Source organism: Ornithorhynchus anatinus, chromosome X3 (genome assembly GCF_004115215.2).
Source record: "Ornithorhynchus anatinus isolate Pmale09 chromosome X3, mOrnAna1.pri.v4, whole genome shotgun sequence".
NCBI classification, from domain to species: Eukaryota; Metazoa; Chordata; class Mammalia; order Monotremata; family Ornithorhynchidae; genus Ornithorhynchus; species Ornithorhynchus anatinus.
Window position 1 is genome coordinate 27,809,669 of NC_041751.1, and position 24,860 is coordinate 27,834,528.

Genomic DNA, 24,860 nt, shown 5'->3' on the forward strand with positions numbered 1-24,860 from the left:
CACACGCTGAGAAGAGGGAAGGAGGAACTGGGCAGAAGGGAAGCAGCGAGGCCTAGTGGAAAGAGCACTGGTCTGGGAGTCAGAGGTCCTGGGTTCTAAACCCAATTCTGCCACTTCTCTGCTGGAAGACCTAGGGGGATTCACTTCCCTTCTCTGGGCTTCAGTTCTCTATCTGCAAAATTGGGATTAAATTCCCTCCTACTCTGACTGTGAGCCCCATGTGGGACCTGCTTATCTTGTATCTACCCCAGCACTTAGTACAGTTCTTGGCACATAGTAACCGCTTAAACGCCACAATTCATTATTGCTCTTATTATTCTTCTTCAGAGGGGCCTGGATGAGAGAGGAGGAATATTTGAGAAAGAGATATGTGATGGAATGGGTACTTCAGGTACCCACCTTGAGGCTGCAAAAGACACGTATCTTAGAAAAGATGAAAATCCCCACACTAATTAAATAACTACGAAAATAAGATATACATGGAATATTTTGAAATGGCTCTAAAATCACAATGAAAATATAGATGTAGGGCAATATAAAGTTGGGAAGGAATAGCAGTTGCCGTTCTCCAGGGGTTTGTTTTGGATCAAATGGCAATATTTCTCAAATGACTTGCAGAAGACTTGTAGTTGCAAGGCTGCCAGGACTTCGGAGAAAAGGATTTGAATCCAAAACAATTTAGACCAGTTGGCAGGAAAGTTTGAATTAAATTATATGAAATGCAATATGAACAATGCCAGGTTTAGGGAGAACAAATAAATATCACAAATGGGAAGTGGCAAAAGACTAGCTAAATGGTAGGTGAAAGAACAGGGAAAAGAGAAAAACACCACAGAGGACCACGAACTGAACAAGAACACAAAAATGTTTACATTTTCCAGATACACTGAATTTGGGGATGCATTATGGGGAGAGTCGGAGCCTAAGTAAGATTATTAAAAAACAAACAAACAAAAAACCATGTCCTACTTTGCTAAGAATCACTAGTCAGAGCTCACCAAAGTAGAACATCCATTTTGGAGTATCACACACTAGGTGCGGGGTATATTTCTTGGAGAGGATGCAAAGTCACAGGACTGATCCTTCCTTCAAAGCACACGATCTATGAGGAGACATTTACAGAGTTAGTCTTATTCGGAAAGGGAGGCTAAAGGCAGACATTATCACCAACAAAAGCAGTAGTAGAAATAACCGTATCTACTGAGAGCCCACCGGGTACAATGCCAGTGCTTCGGAAGTACCGAATAAAAAATGGACAAGCTCCCTACCAGAAAGGATCTTACATACCTAATGGGGTTGACCTAAAATATTTATGGAGAGAGTCGACTAACTGACAGTTGAATGCCCAACTGAATAAACATACATTAAAAAAGTCAAAATAGTTAATAAGGGTACAAACGGCTACCAGTTTGCCACGACCACAGAGGAAAGGACTCGGATCGGATTCGGACGGCACGACGAAGAACCGTAGGCCATAGGGGCAGGGGATGTCTGTTTTCTTGTTACACCGCACTCTCCCAAGCGCTTAGTACAGTGTCCTGCACACTGGAAGCACTCACTAAATATGATCGACTGTCTGATATATGGAGGGGAAAAACTGACCAAGGAAAACACCGGAACTGTTTACCTACAGAGGTAATCATAGTCTCCTCTAATCCCAATACAGAGCGTTTCTCCCATTTATACCCCACCAACTGCCACTTGGGCACTTCTGTGCTCCCTGAACCACTGTGGTTTCATCATCTCCCTTAGAAGGTAAGATATGGGTGTAGATGCTGTTATTCGGTACTCGCGCATGAACATTTCCCATGTCCTCCTTCTCCCTGTAATTTATTTCAGTGCCTGTCGCTCAAATAGACTGTAGACTTCCTGAGGGCAGGGATTTTGTCTACTAACTCTCCTGTACCCTCCCAAGCACTTCGGTGCTTACAACAGTGTAATAATTAGACTCTCAATAAATACTACTGATTGATGGACTTAAAAGTGCTTGTTCAAAAGAGGTGAATTCTCCTTCAGGAGGTTAAAACTTAAGACTGGGGACCTTCCACCAGATTCCCCAATCTCTCTTTTTTTTTAATGGTATTTGTTAAGCGCTTACTACGTGCCAGGCACTGTTCTAAGCGCTGGGGTAGATACGGGGGAATCGGGTTGGAGACAGGCCATGTTCCATATGGGGCTCCCAGGTTTAACCCCCATTTTACAATTGAATTGACTGGGGCCCTGAGAAGTTAAGTGACTCGCCCAAGGTCCCACGGCAGACAAGCGGCGGAGCTGGGATTAGAATCCAGGTCCCGCTGATTCTCAGACCCGAGCTCTATCCTCTAGGCCACGCTGCTTCCCTAAAGTTATTTTTAAATGATCCAGGTCTTTTGAAGTTCTCTCCCAACTGCTGAACCCAGCTAGGAATTCTCGTGTAAAAAAATGATGATTTTTATCCTGCCCCCTCAACTGTTTTAATGAATGAATTCAACAGTGAAGAAAATAAAGTGAGTTTGGCTGCCGTGTTTTCACCGGTATTTGAGGCCTTTTAACTCTGTCTAGCAATCTCACTGAAACCACGTGTCAGGGCTTCACAGACCAGGTATGATGGGACGTAGGAGCAGCTGGAAAAAAAAAAAGACAGGACGCCACCTTTCCTGTGGTGCCTGTCCAGAGTGAGCAGGCATCCAAGCTGCATGACTGCAAAAAATTGTCTGCCCCATCAGCACTACTTTCCCTTTGAGAAGATTTAATGTTAACTTTGGTATTTTCAAAGAGCAGAGGGTGGTTTTTCTACAATCCAAGGTATCTGTTGAGCGCTCGCTGTGTGCACAGCACCGTACTAAGCCCTTGGGAGAGTACAACACAGTTGGTGGACACATTCACTGCCCAGGACATCTCAGAGCAGATATAATAACAATGACAATTATAATAATCGTGGTATTTGTTAGGCTATTACTATGTGCCAGGCACTGTATTGAGTGCTGGAGTAGATACCGGCGAATCAGACTGGACGGAGTCCCTGGCCCACATGGGGCTCACTTAAGACTGGGGACCTTCCACCAGATTCCCCAATCTCTCTTTTTTTTAATGGCATTTGTTAAGCGCTTACTATGTGCCAGGCACTGTTCTAAGCGCTGGTGTAGATATGGGGGAATCGGGTTGGAGACAGGCCATGTTAGAGAAGCAGCGTGGCTCAGTGGAAAGAGCCACTTCCCATTGGCTCTTATTAATTCCCATTTCCCCGATGAGGCACAGAGAAGTGAAGCGACTTGCCCAACATCACACAGCAGACAAGTGGCAGAACCGGAATGAGAACCCAGATCCTCCTGACTCGCAGGCCCTTGCTCTATCCATTAGGCCACACTGTTTCTCACAGATATACCATCGTCACTTGGTCTTCCGACCTGCGCATTTCGAAACTTTAGCGAACTTGAAATACTAGTTAGCTCTCCGGTGTATCACTCCCCACTTTCCCTAGACCCTCACAGAAAAACAGCAATCAATGTCTAAGGGGGACATCGGGGCTGAAACCCTTTCGAGATGACTCATTTTTCTGGTCCTAGGAATAACTTACCATTTGGCACCCAAAAAAAAGAAAAAAAATCCGACTGCTGGTTAAGTCATAAACCCACATTCTGCAGTTTTAAGCTGCTAAATCAACAGGATTTAAACATTTGTCTTTTACTTGGCTCTATCAACTGCACTGCCAACCATCATGATTTAAATTTCTAAAGAACCTTCCCGCACACTACTCTGAACTAAGGAACAGCATGACTGGTAAGCTGCGATCAATCATATTTACTGAACTCTTACTGTGTGCAGAGCACTGTTCTACACACTTTGGAAAATGCAATATAATGGAGTTGGTGGACACCTTCCCTGCCCTTACGTTGTAGAGTCTTCCGATCTAGCTTCAGATAAAGGATGAATAAAAGCCAATTCAAGATGAAGGGTGCAATCTAATTACGAGAAGCAGCATGGCCTAGTGGCAAGAGCATGGGCCTGGGAGTGAGAGGATCCGGGTTCTAATCCCAGCTCTGCCACTAGTCTGCTGGGTGACCTTGGGCAAGTCATTAACTTCTCCGTGCTTCAGGTCTCTCTTCTACTTGGACTGTGAGCCCCAGGAGGGTGAGAGACCACGTCCACCCTAATTAACTTGGATCTACCCCAGCGCTTAGTACAGTGGCTTGCACATAGTAAGCACTTATATGCCATAAAAAAACCGACAACAACAAAAAAACTACCTAATGAAAGCCTCCTGGATTACAGATGAAGAAAACCCCAAGTTAAGGACAGAGTCTCCCATCGAGGGCAGATAAGCTTCGGTTCTGAGATTTTAGGACTGAATCTGTTCAAAGATGGTGTTTAGAGCGCTAGTGGTCTGTGCTGTTAGTGGTGTGCTATCTAGGACCGATGCCGATCTGATACCAGATAATAATAATAATAATTATGGCATTTATTATGGCATGGATAAAGCCCGGGTTGGGGAGTCAGAAGGTCACGGGTTCGAATTCCGCTTCCGCCACACGTCTGCTGTGTGACCCTGAGCAAGTCATTTAACTTCTTGGTGCTTCAGTTCCCTCATCGGTAAAAATGGGGATTAAGACTGTGAGCCCTATGTGGGACAGGGACCGTGTCAAACCCGATTATCTTGTATCTACGCCAGTGCCCAGAACGGTGCCCGGCACAGAATAAGTGCTTAACAAATACCATCGTTATCATTACAATTACCCTGTATTTCAGTGTATTCTGTGCAGCTGAGCTTGGATGAGGAGGTGACAAAGCAGCTGACCCGTGTTCTTCCCAGAACTGTCTTTCTTTTGTATTACACTCATCATTAGGAAGAGACCACCAACGTTACCAATAACAGTGTTGTCCGTGCAGAGCCGAGGCACGTGGCAATCCTGAATGTGCCCTCACAATGCACCAAATACAAGGACACGCAACTCGGCACCTGAGAGGAAAGTGTCCACCTAAGTCCTCTCGGGACAGGAAGAGACACCGGTGCGCACTTCCTTCCAGGCGTCATACAATTCCCAAACCGAGTTGGAAACTTTCCGCCGAAAGAACGGGCGCCAAGCTCCCCGCCAGCCCCCACCCACCGAGGCAAAAGAAAAATTAGCGGGAACATCACGAACGAGCAAACTCCGGTTTGGAGACCCGGTTGGAACAGCCCTGCTGTCCCTTCAGGGTCACGATCCCCAGTTGGAAAAATGCTGACTTGTATCTTGGAGATTTGCAATGTTTTGAAATGTTCCCCATTACTTCGGTGGAACACACAAAAGCAATTTCGATAATGTGGTAAACATGGAGCTCCTAGAGAGCCTGGAGTCATAAAATACTACAGACACAGCAAAAATGCAAAACAGACATATTTGTCATGATCAAGATCATAAACTAAGATATTTTGGAAAAATGTTAGTGATTCTATTTAAGAACTAGTTCCTTCCAACTCAGATATTTTCCTATTTACTACATTCCATCAAAATTAGAATTTCCAAAACAAAGATATTTAACCTTTATTATTATGGGAACTACAATTAAATATTAACCATGACATATTACTTTTACTAGCTTGTGTCACAGTTCTTAAGTACATTTTTGGAGGGCAAATTACACTTAACAATGCACAATATGTTATTTACGTAGTCACGGAACAGAAATAAAGCAGATATAGCTGTAAATATTAGCCTAACAAAAGCAGCGTGGCTTAGAGGGAAGAGCACGGGCCTCGAGGGTCAGAGGACCTGGATTCTAATCCCAGCTCTGCCAACTGCCTGCTGTGTGATCTTGGGCAGGTCATTTCACTTCTCTGGGCCTCAGCTTCCTTATGTGCAACAGTGAGGATTCAATACCTGTTCTCTCTCCTACTTAGACTTTGAGCCCCCGGGTGGGATGGGGCCAGGTCCAACCTAATTCATTTGTATCTATCCCAGGGTTTAGAACAGTGCTTCACACACAGTACGTGTTTGACAAATGCCATAAAAAAAAACCCCTCTCACTCCGATTTTCACACTTTACTATAAAAGGACATTTATTTCTCCAAAACCACCGTGGGGAAAGAAATGTTTAACCAAGCAAAAGTAGGGGAGGCAGGGGAATGTCCCAGCAGATGGTCTCAAAGAGATCTTAACTGTGAAGTCAGTTCTGCAACAGCAAGTGTTTTCGATCAATCAGTGGTATTTACTGAACGTTCACTCCATGCAGAGCACTGTGCCCAGCGCTTGGGAGAGTACAAGAGTTAGTAGACTCGATCACTACCCACAAGAAGCTTACAGTCTAGGGGACGAGCTTCGCCACGCATTTTGGCTAGCATGCTCTGCACACAGTAAGCGCTCAATAAAAGAATGCAACAGCAGGAATGAAGGAAGACAATGCACGGCTGAATAGATAAGAGCCAACTGGGAGGTCTGAAGGGATTCAACAAGGGACATTTCCTTATTGCAGGTTTCTGCAAGAACACGACGCCCACATTAGAAGATCACTGGATGTATGGTGATATATCTGTGCCTTCCCCTACAGATCAGCTCTTCATTAGCAAGCTCCATCAAGGCTGGCCTATTAATAACACATTCATTCATTCAATAGTATTTATTGAGCGCTTACTATGTGCAGAGCACTGTACTAAGCGCTTGCAATGTACAAATCGGTAACAGAGACCGTCCCTGCCCTCTGACGGGCTTACAGTCTAATCGGGGGAGACAGACAGACAAAAACAATAGCAATAAATAGAATCAAGGGGATGAACATCTCATTAAAACAATAGCAAATAAATAGAATCAAGGTGATGTATATCTCATTAACAAAATAATAGAATCAAGGTGATGTACATCTCATTAACAAAATTAATAGGATAATGACCCGACATCCTAGTCAAAGTCTTGGCTGCTCACAACAACTGGCCTTTCAACCTAGTACTGTGAAACAATTCTGGTACTCGTTTAAGAAAAACTTCAGACAACTCTGCGAGACAGTACAGTTCGGCTACTTTTTCACCTCCTCATCCAACCCCTGCTGCACAGAGGACGCTAAAATATAGGGTGTCAAGCCAAACGCTGGTTTTATGAGGCATAAGGCCCAGGAACACTGGTACTGATACAAGAAGCAGCATGACATAATGGATAAAGCCCGGCTCTGGGAGTCAGAAGGTCATGGGTTCTAATCCTGGCTCCGCCTTTCGTCTGCTGTGTGAGCTTGGGCGAGTCACTCAGCTTCTCTGGGCCTGCGTAACCCAATCTGTAAAATGGGGATTAAGACTGTGAGCCCCATGTGGGACAAGGACTGTGTCCAACCTGTTTTGCTTGGATCCACTCCAGGACTTAGTTCGGTGCCTGGCAAGCAGTAAGTGTTTAAGAAATTCCACACATTATTATTATTATCATCACTGTAGTCTGAAGCAGCAGGAAAACAACCTTTTCGAACTCTTGGATTTTGTTCAGCAGTCTTCTTGCTGTTCTAACTATTCTCATGGTGCCACTTGTCCGTCCTACACCATTTCCAAACAGAAGCCTCCTGTGGGCCAGGGATCAGGTCTGAAATGAGTGCAGAGCACTGTACTAAGCGCTTGGGAGCCTACAACAGAAATAGCAGACACGTTCCCTACCCACAACGAGCTTCCAGTCTAGAGAGAGAAACAAACATCAGTGTGAAGAAGCCATTTATAATATATAATTTAATGATGTGTACCTAAGTTCTGAGGGGCTGGGGCAGATATCAAATGTCCAAAGGTCACGGACAGAGCACAGCTGAGGCGTAAGGGAGAGCAAACGGGAGAAAAGACGGCTTGGTCGGGGAAGGCCTCTTGGAGGACATGAGACCTTAATAATGCATTGAAGGTGGAGAGAGTGCCGGTCTGGCATATGTGGAGGGGGAGGGAGTTCCAGGTTAGGGGGGACATGTGGAAAAGGAGTAGGGGGAGAGATAGATACGATCAGAGCACAGTGAGTAAGAGGAAGTGGAGTGTGTGGGCTGGGCTGGAGTAGGGGATCGGTGAGGTGGGACGGGGCGAGCTGGTCGAGTGCTTTAAATTCAATGGTAAGGAGTTTCTGTCCTCTCTCATCCCATCACCCTACTCTCCCTACCTTCTGCATCACCTATAAAGTCTGTACTCCCTAAACACTCTGAACTTCACCCCACCCTTATACCACGTATATACATCCTTACATCCGGTTGCTTCCCCGACCTGTAATTTAGTTTAATGTCTGTTTCCATCCATTAGGTGGTAAGATCCTCGAAGGCGGGGACCAGACCCTGTCTACGAACTCTACTGTACTCTTCCGAGTGCTCGGTACAGTGCTCTGAACGCAGTAAAACAATAAATACCGCTGATGAATGTTTTTTCTAAACCCCAAGGTATTAGCACAGCCAAACTCAACTCTGTCTATATTCAGAGGACTCTTTGCCGATGAGATTTGGCGATAACCTGTGCTGAGGTGGTTGTTAAAGGGGCAGAAATGTTTATTAATCACTCAGGGAAGAGTTTATACATAAGGAACAGGCAGCAGTGGACAAGCAGTAACTCAGTGATTGAAAGGCGAAGGATTCTACCGATCAGATTAGCGGTGGTTCATGCCAATACGCTACAGACCCACAGGGAAGGGGCTCAAACATGTCCAACTTCTTCTCCTCAAGGCTCATTCTCCAAAATTCTCCTTGAATGGGCACTCTCCAAGTGCCAAGCTTTCATTTAATAATAATAATAATGTTGGTATTTGTTAAGCGCTTACTATGTGCCAAGCACTGTTCTAAGCGCCGAGGTAATTACAGGGTAATCAGGTCGTCCCACGTGAGGCTCACAGTCTTCATCCCCATTTTACAGATGAGGTAACTGAGACACAGGGAAGTGAAGTGACTTGCCCACAGTCAGACAGCTGACAAGTGGCAGAGCCGGGAGTCGAACTCATGACCTCTGACTCCGAAGCCCAGGCTCTTTTCCACTGAGCCATGCTGCTTTTAGAAAGGTGCTGGGCAACCCAGCTTTTGGAGATTACAATTCCTTAGAAGAGAAGAGGGAAAAAAAATCAACAAAGTGGCTGGAAACCCTGGTGGAAGTGACGTATCCAAGAGTCTAAGAAAATGGAGGAAAGAAGTCGGCAGTATTAGTGAAGTGACCTTTTGGAAAGTAGTTAAAGATCAATAATAATAAAGATCAATGGGGAAGTCACTGCAATTCCTCATGTCTCGGTTACCTCATCTGTAAAACGACGATGAAGACTGCGGGCTCCATGTGGGACACGGACCATGTCCAACCTGATTAGCCTGTATCTATCCCGGAGTACGATGCCTGGCACATAGTAAGCGCTTAACAAACCCCATAAAAAAAATTAAGTTGAAACAAGACCACTGCCATAAATTTAGAATGAGGAAAAATCAGCTAGATAAAAGTACATTCGATTATAAACGCCTCTATTTGATCGTAAACTTCTTAAAGGCAGAGACCGGGTCAATGTCTATCTATACATGGACTCAGATATTACTAATGGTATTAATGATCATGACAATTGTGATGATGCCGAGAAGAAAGGGATTTGGATGGTCACGGTCAAGCACAAGTTGGCATCTTGATGATAAGATGTAGGACAGAAAGACGGCATGACATGCATGATCCTGGAAATCATTTTTCCACTGCACACTGGAGGGGTCACACGCTTACTACCTGGTCCAAATCTGGAGACTGTGGCTTGAAAAGGACAGTGAGAAACTGAAGAACCTCTAAAAAAAAAAAAAAAAAAAAAAAAAAGCAGGAAAAGTGTTTTAACTACAGGAAAAATAGGTCCTATGAGAAAGAGTTACTGGGGCTTTTAAATCAAATCAAAGACTAAACGGTGCCTTTGATTAAAGGAAACAGCAAGGCCTGGTAGAAAGAGCAGGGCCTAGAAGTCAGAGGACCTGGGTTCTAATCCTGCCACTGCCACTTACTTGCTGTGTGACCTTGGGCAAGTCACTTTACTTCTCTGTGTGTACATCTGCCAAATGAGGATTCAATACATGCACTCCCTCTTACTTAGACTGTGAGCCCCATATGGGACCTGATTATCCTTAGTACAGTGCTTGGCACATAGGGAGCACTTAAATACCAAAACTATCATCATTAGTAGTAGTAGTAGTAGTAGTATTGGCTTTTAAGCATGTGAATAGGTTTTACGAGAAAAGTGCTGGGCAGTTGTTTACCATGGCCAAATTCTTCACTAAAACGGGAGAGAATTTGATTGGACATCAGTCAACGGCATCTGAACGCTTACTGTGTGCACAACACTGTACTAAGATCTTGGGAGAGTACAATATGACTGAGCTGCTAGGTACATCGCAACACCGGGACCGGCTATCAAGGATCACTAAGGATCATTAAATTTAAAAAAAAAGAAAGAAAAAAGGTGACCATCTGTTCCGGTTGGGCTGGGCAGTCATCTGCCTGGAACCGGGAGGGTTCGACGAGATAGTCTCTCAAAGTTCCTTCCAGTGCTATAATTCTTGGAAGCTTTATGTAATATCATAAAAATGTACACCCAGTTCTCCTATAACCGGGGAGGTGCATTCTTGCAGAACTCCAACTAAAGCAAACTCCCACTGTAGAATTCACCACCTCATGCCACTCTGAGGGGACAAAGGGGGCTACTGTCCCATGGGGGTGACTCCATTTGCATTTCACTCCCACCGACTGGAGGCAGGAAGGGTAGCATAGTCTGCCTCACACTTGGAAATCAATGAATCAATCAATCAATGGTATCCACTGAGCACTTGTTATGTGCAGAACACTGTACTAAGCGCTTGGAAGAGTACAGAGTAACAGAGATGGTAGACACGTTCCCTGGCCACGACAAGCTTACAGCCTAGAGGGGAACGGGAAAGAATCAAGAGGAGGAGTCCGGACGGCAGTTCCACCTCTCGCCCCCCGCCACGAGAATGGGTCGAGGTCTTGGGGGCGCCACGGGGGCTGGCGTCCTCACGTCATGAACGGGCAGCGAGGCTTGTGGATAGAGCACCGGCCTCGGAGTCAGAAGGACCTGGGTTCTAATCCTGGCTCCGTCATTCGTCTGCTGTGTGACCTTGGGCGAGTCACTCAGCTTCTCTGGGCCTGAGTAACCTCATCTGTAAAATGGGGATTAAGACTGTGAGTCCCACGTGGGACAGTGACTGTGTCCAACCTGATTAGCTTGTATTTACCCCAGCGCCTGGCACATAGTAAGCACTTAACAAATACCACATCATTATTATTATTATTAGAGGCTGGGGTCCTCCTGGCAGAAACGGAGGGGGGCGCTGGGGTCCTCTCGGTAGAATCTCTGTGGTGCGAGCCCAGGCTGGGCCCCAGCAACTTGAACGGGGCACGAGCGGGGAGTGGGATCCTCGGGGCGTCCAAGAGGGCTCGGGTGTCCGCGGATAAAGCAGAAGCTGGACACGGGCTCGAATCTGTGCGGTACCAGCGTAGGCTGGAGGCCTTGTGATTCGAGCGGGAGGAGGGGGCGGAACTCTGCAGCCACGACAGTATGGCCAATGCCACGGGGGCCAGTGTGGTCCCACTAGTTGGCGCTGGGGCAGGGATCCAAGGAGGCACTTGCACTAGGCCCCTGTGGCCACCGAGGATCGGAGATAAGACAACAAAGAAACGGGAGCGAAATGGGAGCATTTGGAAGGGGTGGCTTTTTCAGGAGGGCTCTGAAAGCGAAGAAGTGGCAGCTTTGGGAGGGGGAGAGAGAGAGACAGAGACACACAGGGAGACAGACAGGGAGACAGACACCCAGACAGGGAGATAGACAGAGACAGAGAGATGGAGAGAGAAAAAGAGGCAGAGAGAGAGAGAGAGACAAAGAGAGAGAGAGATAGTCAGGGAGAGAGGGACAGAGACAGACAGGGAGATAGACAGGGAGACAGAGACAGAGAGACAGAGAAAGACAAGACAGAGACAGACAGGAGACAGAGACAGACAGAAAGAGATCCATGCAGGGGAAAAGGTGGGGATCAGGGGGTTGGAGATGGGAAAGTCACATACAGTTAGAAGAGCAGTTTGAGAAGAGTGATGGGGTAAGGAGCAAAGTGATGTGTGGTGAATGACGTTTTAGGAATGCGATCTCGGCAGCAAAAATGCAGGATAGGCAGAAGAGGGAAAAGGCTGGAGGCAGGGAGGCTAGCAAAATGGCTGTCAACTGCAATTGTGCGAGGAAGTAATGGTAGCCTCACGGATGGAAAAGCGGGGGCGGGGGGGGGGAGACACGAAATATCGCAGAAGGGAAAAACTGGCAGGATTTAGAGACTCGATGTGGTAAAAGAGAGAGGACAAAGAGGGGTCAAAGAGCACCAGCTTCTGGGAAAGGGAGCATAACGGTGCAGTCGACAATGAGGGAAAAGCACTTATGGCCAGATCTTTAAACTATATTATAGACTGGAAGCTCGTTGTGGGCAGGGAACATGTCTACCAACTCTGTTATAGTGTACTCTCCCAAGAGCTTATTAGAGTGCTCTGCACACCGTAAGCGCTCAAGAAATATCATTGACTGCATGGGTGAAGGTTTTGGAGGGAAGATGAGTTCAGTTTTTGAAATACTGAGTTTAAGGAGGCTGTCGGGTCACCCAAGTGGAGCCGTCCCAGAGGCAGAAAGGAATTGAAAGTAGTAATTCAATGACTGATGAGAAAATAGCTCATCCATGAAAACCTATTTTAACAATAAGAGCAAAAATTATAGCCCCATTTTCAAGTGAAAATGCCCTCACAGCTATATTTGTTTAAAAGAAAACTCTCTACCCAAAAGACATTCACGGTATTTTATCTCTACTGCTCGGAACCTAAGTTGGAAAAGTGAATCTGGGACCAAAGATAAGGTCATTCTCCTCCCAGAAGATGATTGTGAATGAGGAAAGTGTAGTAGGAAGCTACGGTTTAGAAAACAAATGTAAAAGAGAAGAATCAAGGGGTAAACACAGACAGCTGAGTTTCAAAACAATAGTGTTTTGTTTTAAAACAAAACTGTTTGAAAAACAAAACTGTTTCGGAGCAATTTATGGTTACTGTAAGAAACTGATATCTCAAGTAGATGAAAGGCAGTCTCTTGGGTAGCAGTGACTTAGTCCACCAGAAGTTAGCGAAAGAAGACAATTTAAATCAGATGAAGAGAGCTGAAATTTTTAAAAGAAGGAAGAGGGTTACATACGCCATATAGCTATTCTCGCTCACTTGCTCAAATTAAGTATTAAAACTGCCTTTGGTTAAAGCAAAACTTAAAAGTCTAGGTTTAATTGCCGCTTCGGTTCCCACTTAAATATCTCTAAATACCAAATGAGACTACTCTCAATGAGAGTCCTCTTTGGGGAACTCTTGCGTTTCTCTTCATTTTATTTTTCCCATTACGAGAGGGCGTTTTCAATGTGACCAAACTGCATGACTTGTGCTAGAAGACCACTGATCGCCTGGTTTTGCACCAAATGGGAGATGATTATTTTGAGTTCAAGTGTTCTACTTTAGAAACAAGGGAGGTCCAATTTTAATAACAAATGATTCTGTATGCCTAGCAGGTGCCTCCAGCTTTGTCTTCCTGATCTGATTACCAAAATGCCATTTTATTCTCCTCCACCGCAGCTTCCAGAGCTGAACGTGGTCTACGATGTCACGCAGATCTCTCTTTGTAATATTCTCCGGACATCAAGTTGCTATCTGCCTGGAGCTGCCTTAGGTGGGCAAAGATGACATCTGTACTTGCCAGCGTTCTGCCTCTCTGCCCATCTATGACCTGATCGCACACTCTGTCCCAGAGGGAACGTGACCGGCTTTGGGGGAGACTCTACATTTCTTCGCTCGGATTCCCGGACCAGCAGTCCAGGCCCTGAGGTTCGTCCGTCATTCCTCATGGGAGGCTACATCCTGTTAAATCAATGGCATCTGCTGGGCGCTCACCGTGTGCGGAGCACTGTACTACGAGCTAGGGAGAGGACAATACAACTGAGTTGGTAAAAGCGTTTCCCGTCCGGAGCGAGCTTATCACCTAGCCAATCTATCAACGGCATTTACTGAGCACCAACTGTGTGCAGAGCGCTGTACCACGCGCTTGAAAGAGGGCAATACGACAGAGTTGCTATGCATTCGATTCAATCGTATTTATTGAGCGTGTGTGCAGAGCACTGTACTGAGCGCTTGGGAGAATACAACAGAACGATAAACAGATACATTCCCCGCCCACAAGTTTACACACGGCACGTAAACGTAACTTCTGTCCCCATTCGGAACCTCGGCCTAACTTCTAAGTATACAAGCCAATATTCAAACTTCCAATGGTATCTTTTGAATGACCATTCCTATGAGAAGCCAGTATGGCACAGTAGATAGAGCACGGGCCTGGGAATCTGAAGGTCATGAGTTCTAATCACAGCTCTTCACCTGTCTGCTGTGTGACCTCGGGTAATTCCCTTCAACTCTCTGTGCCTCAGTTACCTCATCTGAAAAATGGGGTCTGAGACTCTGAGCCCCACATGAGACAGGGACTGTGCCCAACCCGATTTGCTGGTATCCACCCCAGCGCTTAGAACAGTGCCTGGCGCATAGTAAGCGCTTAACAAATACCATAATCATTATAACTATTATTAATTACTCATTCCCTACATTCTTACCCATTAATCCGTTGCCCTCAAAAGGCTGTCGGTTGAACTTAATTTGAAATGTTGTTCTTTCAAGCAATAAAGGCCACATACTAGCCAAGGGTGAAATGAAAGCCATTTGCCTGCCAAAAACCTAACTTATCTCTTCTAAAAACTGCTGGCCTTTCCAACGCTTGAAGTTGATCTCGAGCTGTACTAATGGCCCTTTAAATACCCGACTCACTACTGCCAACAACTAGAGCAGAAGAAAAAAAAATCCCACTGAAGTGAAAGGGGGTAATTTGCAAGCATTCTATTTACATCTACAATTGTAGTGGTTTAATCTCCTACCCCACCCCACTGTCGTAAGTACCTCAGTGTTTGAAAACATCTTCCGGTTTACAATCCTGCCCGCAGGTGCCTTGACCCTGATTGTTCCTTCACAAATTGGTCTGAAATACAGGGCTCTCCTTACAGCAGGCGAGGAGGAGCATTCATTCATTCAATCCTATTTACTGAGCACTTACTGTGTGCAGAGCACTGTACTAAGCGCTCGGGAGAGTCCAATACAACACTGAACAGGCACATCCCCTGTCCACAACGAGTTTACAGTCCAGAGCGGTTGCACATCACAGCCGGAGTCACCGATATCTCCTTCCTTATTATGAGCAATAATAACTGTATTTGTTAAGCGCTTACTCTGTGCTAAGCACTACCCTAAGCACCGGATATAAGATCATCAGGTCCCACGTGGGGCTCACAGTCTAAGCAGGAGGGAGAACAGGCATTGGGTCTCCATTCTGCAGATGAGGGAGCTGAGGCCTAGAGAAATTAAGGGACTCGCCCAAGGTCTAACGGCGGTTAGAATCCAGGACCTCTGACTCCCGGGCCCACGTTGCGCCTCAAACGCCTTCCCCCGCCCCACATCCCAGAGGGAAGGAATTCCCTTCTCAGGGTCCAGATTTCTCCTCTGTGTGTTACCGACTGACACGGGGGAGCAAGGAAAGGAAGGAGGAAGACGAGGAGGAGCTGAAACCTCTGCTCATTCAGACAGCCTGGGCTCAACGCTCGGCTGGGTGCTCCGGGCCCCTCGGCCTGGATGCCCCAGCTGAAAAAGAGCACGAATGGCAAATGCCTAGAGAAGCACGGGTGAACGGGAGCCAGAATCAGTTAATCAGTCGGTTGTATTTATTGAGCACTTACTGTGTGCAGAGCACCGTATACTAAGCGCTCGGAAGAGTCCAATATCAAGGTGCCTCATCTTCCCCCGTCAATCCTCTCCTCCACCTCCCAGCTGACACCACCACCATCCCATCTCTCAAGCCCACGGCCTTGGCATTGGCCTTGACTCCTCTCTGTCTCCCTCGGACCCTCTACCGGGCCTGTCGCTGAATCCTATCGGCTTGTTCCGGATAACACTTCCAGACTCTGCCCCTTCTCCTCCATCCACATGGCCATCTAGGCCTCTGTCACCACCGGATTCGGATGCCGCATCGACCGCCTCATAGACCACACGATTCACTCTACTGTCCAGGACCCTTTCCTTCCACTTCATTCTGCCCAGGTGAACCACTCCTCACAAACTTCCAGCGGTGAACCGTTCCTCACTGCATCAAGCAGAAGCTGACAACTGGCCTTATGGCCGTCAATCGGCTCGCCCCCTCTTACTCATCTCCTCTCTTCCCCCACTACAACCTAGTTCGCCCACTTGATTCCGCTCAAGAAAACCTCCGCGCCTGTCCCGTCCTCACCCCGTCATCCGCCCGGGAGGTGTCACTTCGGTTAGAAAACGTCCTTCCCTTCACCCCTGTCACCCCTTGTGAAGAAAAGGCCGATGACCCTGCCAGAAAACACTACTGGGACGGCTGTGCTTCCGAAGTTCCTTACGGGGCTTTTATTCCAAAGAGTACCGGGTACTTCACCGATCTCTGTCGGTTCTTGGAACGCATCAGCGTGGCTCAGCGGAAAGAGGCCGGGCTTGGGAGTCAGAGGTCACGGGTTCGAATCCCGGCTCCGCCACTCGTCAGCTGTGTGACTGTGGCCGAGTCACTTCACTTCTCTGTGCCTCAGTGACCTCATCTGTAAAATGGGGGTTAACTGTGAGCCTCACGTGGGACGACCCGATCACCCTGTATCTAGCCCAGCGCTTAGAACGGTGCTCTGCACATAGTAAGCGCTTAACAAATACCAACGTTATTATCTACTCTAAAAGGTCCACCCCTATTAGATCAGTGGAAAGAGACTGGAATAAACTCAGTTGCATTATGCTCTCCCAAGTACTTATCGACTAGTAAGCACTCGAATACCACTGACGACGGTACCACCGAAGTGACAAAGAAACGGACGGCTCGTCAATTAGGCCGACCCAACCCTTTTCCCTCCCCCAAAACCCACCGTTCATCTGCACCGCCTTTTCACTCTGTCTGTGAAAAAGATGTAGATTCTAAAAGGGAGGGGAGCCTGACAACGGCCGGCTTTTAACTACCGGATGTCATTTCAACGTGCGAACCGGACGGTGAGGCGTGTGCGCCACTCCTCCCGAACATCAGATCACCGTGGCTATTCGAACAAAAAAAATCGAACTGACACCCAGCAGTCCCGGGAAACGTAAAAGACGGGCAGCAAGCAGACGATCGGCTTTCACGAGCCGACGGAAAAAGAAAGCAAGAAAGTCCAACAGAGCGTGCCTTGTTTAAGTGCCCGGTTTCCGACTGAAGGGGAGGATGGGGGGTCAGTACAGGAGGACGGGCCGTTTCCCCACCCCCCGAAAAGGCAGGGACGGGGGTGGGGAAGGAGCGGGTCGCGTCCCTGCTGGGCAACTGGATCCGTTTCCCGGGAGCGGCCCGCTGGGAGGCAGAGGGTTGTGTGTCTTTCGCACCCACCCACACGCACGGGCCGGAGGAGAAGATCCTCCAGTCTGCCCATCGTCGGGGCGCTGACCCTTCGGGGGTGGGGGGAGGGGAGGGGCGAGGGGGGGTTGCCCCTCGGCGGGCGACCCCCCGCCCCCCTCCCTCCCTCGCCGGGGGACACGGGATCGGGGCGGCCGAGGGGCGGCCGGCTGCAGCCCCGTCTCCCCTCCCGGCCTCGGGGCTCCCCGGGACACAGACTCGAGGGCCCAGGCCCAACTCCCGCCAGCTCCGGCTCCCGGGAGGAGGAGGAGGAGGAGGAGGAGGCGGCGGCGGGGCGCCCCGAAGGGGGGAGCCGGAGGTCCCCGCGCGCCCCGACCCTCCTCCCGCCGCGCGCCGCCCCCCGCCCCCGGAACCCCGGCGGCGCCCCTACCTACCGCCGACCCGCCGAGCCGGAGCCCCGGAGCCACGGGAGCCGCCGGCCACCACCCTCGTCACGGGGGCGGCGGCGGCCAATCGGGGCCCGGGCCCGCCGAGCTCCGGCCTCCGCCCACCCGGCCAATCGCCGCCGGAGCCGCCCCTTCTCTCGCCCCGCCCCGCCCCGCCCCGCCCCGCCGGCCCCGCGGGAGATGCTCCGGGCAGCGGCCCCATCGCTTAGGTCCCCGCCTCCGTCTCCGCCTAATAATAATAATAGTAATGTTGGTATTTGTTCATTCAATAGTATTTATTTATTGAGCGCTTACTATGTGCAGAGCACTGTACTAAGCGCTTGGGATGAACAAGTCGGCAACAGATAGAGACAGTCCCTGCCGTTTGACGGGCTTACGGTCTAATCGGGGGAGACGGACAGACGAGAACAATGGCGATAAACAGCGTCAAGGGGAAGAACATCTCGTAAAAACCGATGGCAACTAAATAGAATCGAGGCGATGTACAATTCATTAACAAAATAAATAGGGTAACGAAAATATATACAGTTGAGCGGACGGGTACAGTGCTGTGGGGATGGGAAGGGAGAGGTGGAGGAGCAGAGGGAAAAGGGGAAAATGAGGCTTTAGCTGCGGAGAGGTAAAGGGGGGATGGCAGAGGGAGTAGAGGGGGAAGAGGAGCTCAGTCTGGGAAGGCCTCTTGGAGGAGGTGAGTTTTAAGTAGGGTTTTGAAGAGGGAAAGAGAGTCAGTTTGGCGGAGGTGAGGAGGGAGGGCGTTCCAGGACCGCGGGAGGACGTGACCCGGGGGTCGACGGCGGGATAGGCGAGACCGAGGGACGGCGAGGAGGTGGGCGGCAGAGGAGCGGAGCGTGCGGGGTGGGCGGTAGAAAGAGAGAAGGGAGGAGAGGTAGGAAGGGGCAAGGTGACGGAGAGCCTCGAAGCCTAGAGTGAGGAGTTTTTGTTTGGAGCGGAGGTCGATAGGCAACCACTGGAGTTGTTTAAGAAGGGGAGTGACATGCCCAGATCGTTTCTGCAGGAAGATGAGCCGGGCAGTGGAGTGAAGAATAGACCGGAGCGGGGCGAGAGAGGAGGAAGGGAGGTCAGAGAGAAGGCTGACACGGTAGTCTAGCCGGGATATAACGAGAGCCCGTAATAGTAAGGTAGCCGTTTGGGTGGAGAGGAAAGGGCGGATCTTGGCGATATTGTAGAGGTGAAACCGGCAGGTCTCGGTAACGGATAGGATGTGTGGGGTGAACGAGAGGGACGAGTCAAGGATGACACCGAGATTGCGGGCCTGCGGGACGGGAAGGACGGTCGTGCCATCCACGGTGATGGAGAAGTCTGGGAGCGGACCGGGCTTGGGAGGGAAGATGAGGAGCTCAGTCTTGCTCATGTCGAGTTTTAGGTGGCGGGCCGACATCCAGGTGGAGACGTCCCGGAGGCAGGAGGAGATGCGAGCCTGAAGGGAGGGGGAGAGGACAGGGGCGGAGATGTAGATCTGCGTGTCATCTGCGTAGAGATGGTAGTCAAAGCCGTGAGAGCGGATGAGTTCACCGAGGGAGTGAGTGTAAATGGAGAACAGAAGAGGGCCAAGAACTGACCCTTGAGGAACTCCAACAGTTAAAGGATGGGAGGGGGAGGAGGCTCCAGCGTAGGAGACCGAGAATGACCGGCCAGAGAGGTAAGAGGAGAACCAGGAGAGGACAGAGTCCGTGAAGCCGAGGTGAGATAAGGTATGGAGGAGGAGGGGATGGTCGACAGTGTCAAAGGCAGCAGAGAGGTCAAGGAGGATCAGAATGGAGTAGGAGCCATTGGATTTGGCAAGAAGGAGGTCATGGGTGACCTTAGAGAGAGCAGTCTCGGTAGAGTGGAGGGGACGGAAGCCAGATCGGAGGGGGTCTAGGAGAGAATGGGAGTTAAGGAATTCTAGGCATCGATTGTAGACGACTCGTTCTAAGATTTTGGAAAGGAAGGGTAGTAGGGAGATAGGACGATAACTGGAGGGGGAAGTGGGGTCAAGAGCGGGTTTTTTTAGGATGGGGGAGACGTGGGCGTGTTTGAAGGCAGAGGGGAAGGAGCCCTTGGAGATTGAGTGGTTAAAAATAGAAGTTAAGGAAGGGAGGAGGGCAGGGGCGATGGTTTTAAGAAGGTGAGAGGGAATGGGGTCCGAGGCGCAGGTGGAGGGGGTGGCACTTGCGAGGAGGGAGGAGATCTCCTCTGAGGATACTGCAGGGAAGGATGGGAAAGTAGGGGAGGGGGTTGGTGGGGGGAGGGGAGAGGCGGAGGGGTGACTTTGGGGAGCTCAGACCTGATCGTGTTGATTTTCGTGAGGAAATAGGTGGCCAGATCATTAGGGGTGAGAGATGGGGGAGGGGGAGAAACAGGGGGCCTAAGGAGAGAGTTAAAGGTCCGGAACAATCGGCGGGGGTGACGGGCATGGGTGTCGATGAGGGAGGAGAAGAAGCTTTGCCTGGCGGAGGAGAGGGCAGAGTTAAGGCAGGAAAGGATAAATTTGAAGTGTGTGAGGTCGGCTCGGTGCTTGGACTTTCGCCAGCAGCGCTCAGCAGCTCGAGCATAGGAGCGTAGGAGGCGGACGGAGGAGGTGATCCAGGGCTGTGGGTTAGTGGCGCGAGAGCGGCGGAGGGAAAGGGGGGCGAGAGAGTCGAGATGAGTAGAGAGGGTGGAGTTGAGAGCGGAGAAGCGCTTACTATGTGCAGAGCACTGTTCTGAGCCCTGGGGGAGATACAGGGTCATCGGGTTGTCCCACGTGAGACTCACACTTAATCCCCATTTTACAGATGAGGTCACTGAGGCACAGAGAAGCGAAGGGACTTGCCCACAGTCACACAGCTGACAAGTGGCAGAGCCGGGAGTCGAACTCATGACTTCTGACTCCCAAGCCCGGGCTCTTTCCACTGAGCCTACTCTCTTCCCCTCTTCAAAAACCTTACTTAAAGCTCACCTCCTCCAAGAGGCCTTCCCACATTGAGCTCCCCTTTTCCCTCTACCCCCCCCCTTCGCCTCTCCGCAGCTAATCTTTCTTCTCCCCCCTTTCCCTCTGCTCCTCCCCCTCTCCCTTCCCATCCCCTCAGCACTGTACTCGTCCGCTCAACTGTATATATATATATAATAATAATGTAGGTATTTGTTAAGCGTTTACTATGTGCCGAGCACTGTTCTAAGCGCTGGGGCAGATACGGGGTGATCAGTTGTCCCTCGTGAGGCTCAGTCTTCATCCCCATTTTACAGATGAGGGAACTGAGGCACAGAGAAGCTAAGTGACTTGCCCAAAGTCATCCAGCTGACAAGTGGCGGAGCCGGAATTCGAACCCATGACCTCCGACTCCCAAGCCCGGGCTCTTTCCACTGAGCCACGCTGCTTCTCATATACATATTTTCATTACCCTGTTTATTTTGTTAATGAAATGTACATCGCCTTGATTCCGTTTATTTGCTATTGTTTTAATGAGATGTTCATCCCCTCGATTCTATTTATTGCCATTGTTCTTGTCTGTCCGTCTCCCCCGATGAGACTGTGAGCCCGTCAGAGGGCAGGGACTGTCCCTATCTGTTACCGATTTGTACATTCCAAGCGCTTAGCACAGTGTTCTGCACATAGTAAGCGCTCAATAAATACAAAAAAAAAATACTCGGCCGGGGAGGGCGTCTACGACCGCGGGGGGAACGCTCCGGAGAAGTTCTCCACCGCGGAGGGGATGCTGCGAAAAACAGAGAGGAAGGGGACGGGGGCGGGGCCACACGGTGCTGCGATAAGCAGGGAGCAAAGGGAGGGGGTTGCGAAAAGCAGTATTTGTTAAACGCTTACTACGTGCCAAACACTGATCTAAGCGCTGGGGTAGATACAAGGTAATCGGGTTGCCCCACGTGGGGCTCACAGTCTTCATCCCCATTTTCCAGATGAGGTCACTGAGGCCCAGAGAAGTGAAGTGACTCGCCCACAGTCACACAGCAGGCAAGTGGCAGAGGCGGGATTAGAACCCATGACCTCCGACTCCCAAGCCCGGGCTCTTGCCACTGAGCCACGCTGCTTCTCGGCAGCAGAGAGCAGAGTGGGGGTGCTGCGAAAGACAGAGAGCGAAGGGCGAGGGGGGGGGGGGGACCTGCGAAAAATGGAGAGCAAAGAGGGGGGGAAGCGGCGAAAAGCAGAGAGCCTAGAGGGGGGACGCTGCCATAAGCAGAAAGCAAAAGGGGGGCTAAGCATCAAGGATAAAAGGGGGGTGGCCTTCCCTCCGGCCGAGAGAGGGCCCGCCACCTCCGCCGGCGATTTTCAGAGAATGAAACGCGATCCGACCCCGGGCGAGTGGACCTCAAGTCGGGAGACCAAACCCCAATTACCCAGGAGAACTTCGGGGTAGTTTCTGGTGATTCTGTGTGACTGTGGGCAAGTCACTCCACTTCTCTGGGCCTCAGTTACTGAGTTAACTCAGTTAACTGTGAGCCTCACGTGGGACGACCCGATGACCCTGTATCTCCCCCAGCGCTTAGAAAGGTGCTCTGCACACGGTAAGCGCTTAACAAATACAAAATACCAACATTATTCTTCAGCTCAGGAGGGCCTACGGAGCTCATTCCCCTGGAGGCACCGCTTATGCCCCTGTAGCCGTTAACAGGCGGGCAGTCTGCGATTTTCCAAGGCCGCCGATTACTAGTGAACTCTTTGTAAAATAACGAGTGACCTCTCGTTACATAGAATGAAAGGAAATGCAATGGGGGGATAAAAGTTTTACTATCTCGTGGATGTAGTTGGCGGGGGCGAGGATGATCCTCCGAGATTCCTTCCCGGATCAACCCCCGCCTGAATCGATCGATCCGCAGTATCTGTGAAGGGCTCACGGTGCGAGAGCGCTGGACTGAGCGGTTGGGAGCGTACAGTGCGACAGATCTTTCCCCCCGCGCAGTCCCTATCGTATTTGTTATTCCTCTTATTTATTCATTTTTGCCTCGGTCCCCTTTACCAGGTGTAACTGTTTCTTCTCTCCCCCCCCCCCCCCCACCATCCCACTATACGATTTGTGATCGTTTCCCCCCACCCTCCCCCGATCGTAAAATCGAGGTCACGGACTGTGACTTTTGTCGTCCTCTCCCAACTGCCTAATGCGGTGCTCTCCGCGTAAAATAGATGCCCGGTAAATATGAATCAGTCAGCCGTGTTTAACGAATGCTTAGTATATGTGGAGCACCGAACTGAGCGCCTGGGAGAGTGCAACAGAAATAATAATAATGTTGGTATTCGTTAAGCGCTTACTATGTGCAGAGCACTGTTCTAAGCGCTGGGGGAGATACAGGGTAATCAGGTGAGGCTCGCAGTTAATCCCCATTTTACAGATGAGGTAACACCTTCCCTGCCCGAAACGAGCTTGGATGAGGAGGGCCGAGCCAGAGCCTCCATTCGTCGATTTGTTGTCATCCAATAATATTTACTGATCACCTACTGTAGAATAATGATAACTGTGGGATTCGTTAAGCACTTACGATGTGCCAGGCGCTCTACTGAGCGCAGGGGCGGAGACCAGCACATCGGGTTGGACGCAGTCCCCCTCCCACGAGGGGATCACAGTGGTAATCCCCATTTTACAGGCGAGGTAACTGAGGCACGGGGAAGTGAAATGACTTGCCCGAGGTCACACGTCAGGCAAGCGGTAAAGTCGGGATTAGAACCCGTGACCTTCCGACTCCCAGGCTCATGCTCTATCCGCTGTACCGTGCGGCTCTGTATGCTGGACACTGCACTAAGCACTTGAGAAAAACACGGGGATGATCATTCAAACACAGTCTCCGGACCCCAAAGGCCAAACGGTCCTATTGGTGATTGGACCAGGGCCGGGGGTAAGAGGTTGGTGAGGAACCCATGGGGAACTGATCAATCGATCGATGGGATTTATTGAGCACTTTTTATGCAGAGCAGAACACCGAGAGGGTGAGTGACTATCACGGATAGGGGAAGCGGCAGAGAATTAGGATCTATACCCAAGTGGGCCGAGGCTCCGGTAGGGCGAGCATCAAAGTACTTAAAGGCTACAGAACCAAGTACTTAGATGAGACAGAAGGGAAGGAGAATAAGGTGGGAGGATGAGAGGTCAGGGAAGGCTTGGAGGAGACTGAAAGAAGACAGTACAAAATAAGAACAATAAATACAATAAGAGCATGAAAAACATAGTTAAAGGAGTAGTTTTCAGGCTCCTCACTACTGTAGCAGACTGGTTCAGAGTTCAACTGTCATAACTTTCCAAACATTCTAAATGGAAGCCGGGTTCTAATCCTGGCTGTGCCACATGGTCTGCTGCGTGACCTTGGGTGAGTCACTTAACCGTTCTGTGCTTCAGTTTCCTCATCTCTAAAATGGGATTAAGACTCGGAGCCTCACGTGGGACAGGGACTGTGTCCAACCTGATTACTTTGTATCTACCCCTGCACTCAGTACAGTGCCTGGCACGTAGTCAGCACTTCACAAATACCATAAAAGAGATATGCTAGCTGCTTCTGCTCCTTCCTTCCATTTATCGATGAAACAGGTGGCATGTGGGGTGAGTGAGCTCCTTCCCGGGAGGCAGGCCTCAATCGGGTTCAGCTCTGGGTGTTCATTTCTGGGTGTTTTACAATTTTTACGGTACTTGTTAAGCGCTTACTATGAGTCAGACGATTTTCTAAGTGCTGGGGTAGGTGCGAGTTAATTAGGTTGGACACCGTCCCTGTCCCATATGGGGCTCACAGTCTGAACTAAGAGGGAGAACAGGTATTGAATCCCCACTGTACAGTTGAGGAAACTGAGGCACAGAGAAGTTAAGTGACTTGCCCAAGGTCACACGGCCAACAGTTGGCAGAACAGTTGGCAGAGTCGGGATTAGAGCCCAGGTCCTCTGACTGGCCCGTGCTCTTTCCACTAGACCATGCTTCTCTTTCTTCTTCTGGGAGGTGTGCGAAAATTTAAAGCACCTAGTCTGAGTCTGATACGACCCCTGTGTTAACGGGGAGCAGGGAGGGGAAAATAACAGCCCAACTGGCCCACTTTGCTCCTCTAGGG

The 24,860-nt window shown here is 49.6% G+C and overlaps 1 protein-coding gene across 4 annotated transcripts in view; it reads right to left on the minus strand.

The window, feature by feature from the left end:
- Nucleotides 1-17,901, minus strand: part of FER (FER tyrosine kinase) — a 290,188-nt gene extending 272,287 nt beyond the window's left edge. For 3 of the 4 annotated variants that reach the window (XM_007672816.3, XM_016228513.3, XM_029053954.2), the window contains exon 1: nucleotides 999-1,091. The gene's annotated coding sequence lies outside the window, so the exon portion shown is untranslated. Of the gene's footprint in view, nucleotides 1-998; nucleotides 1,092-17,827 lie in introns of those variants that run through there. The other variant, XM_029053950.2, reaches the window with a different exon arrangement.
- Between the last annotated feature and the right edge of the window lie 6,959 nt (nucleotides 17,902-24,860).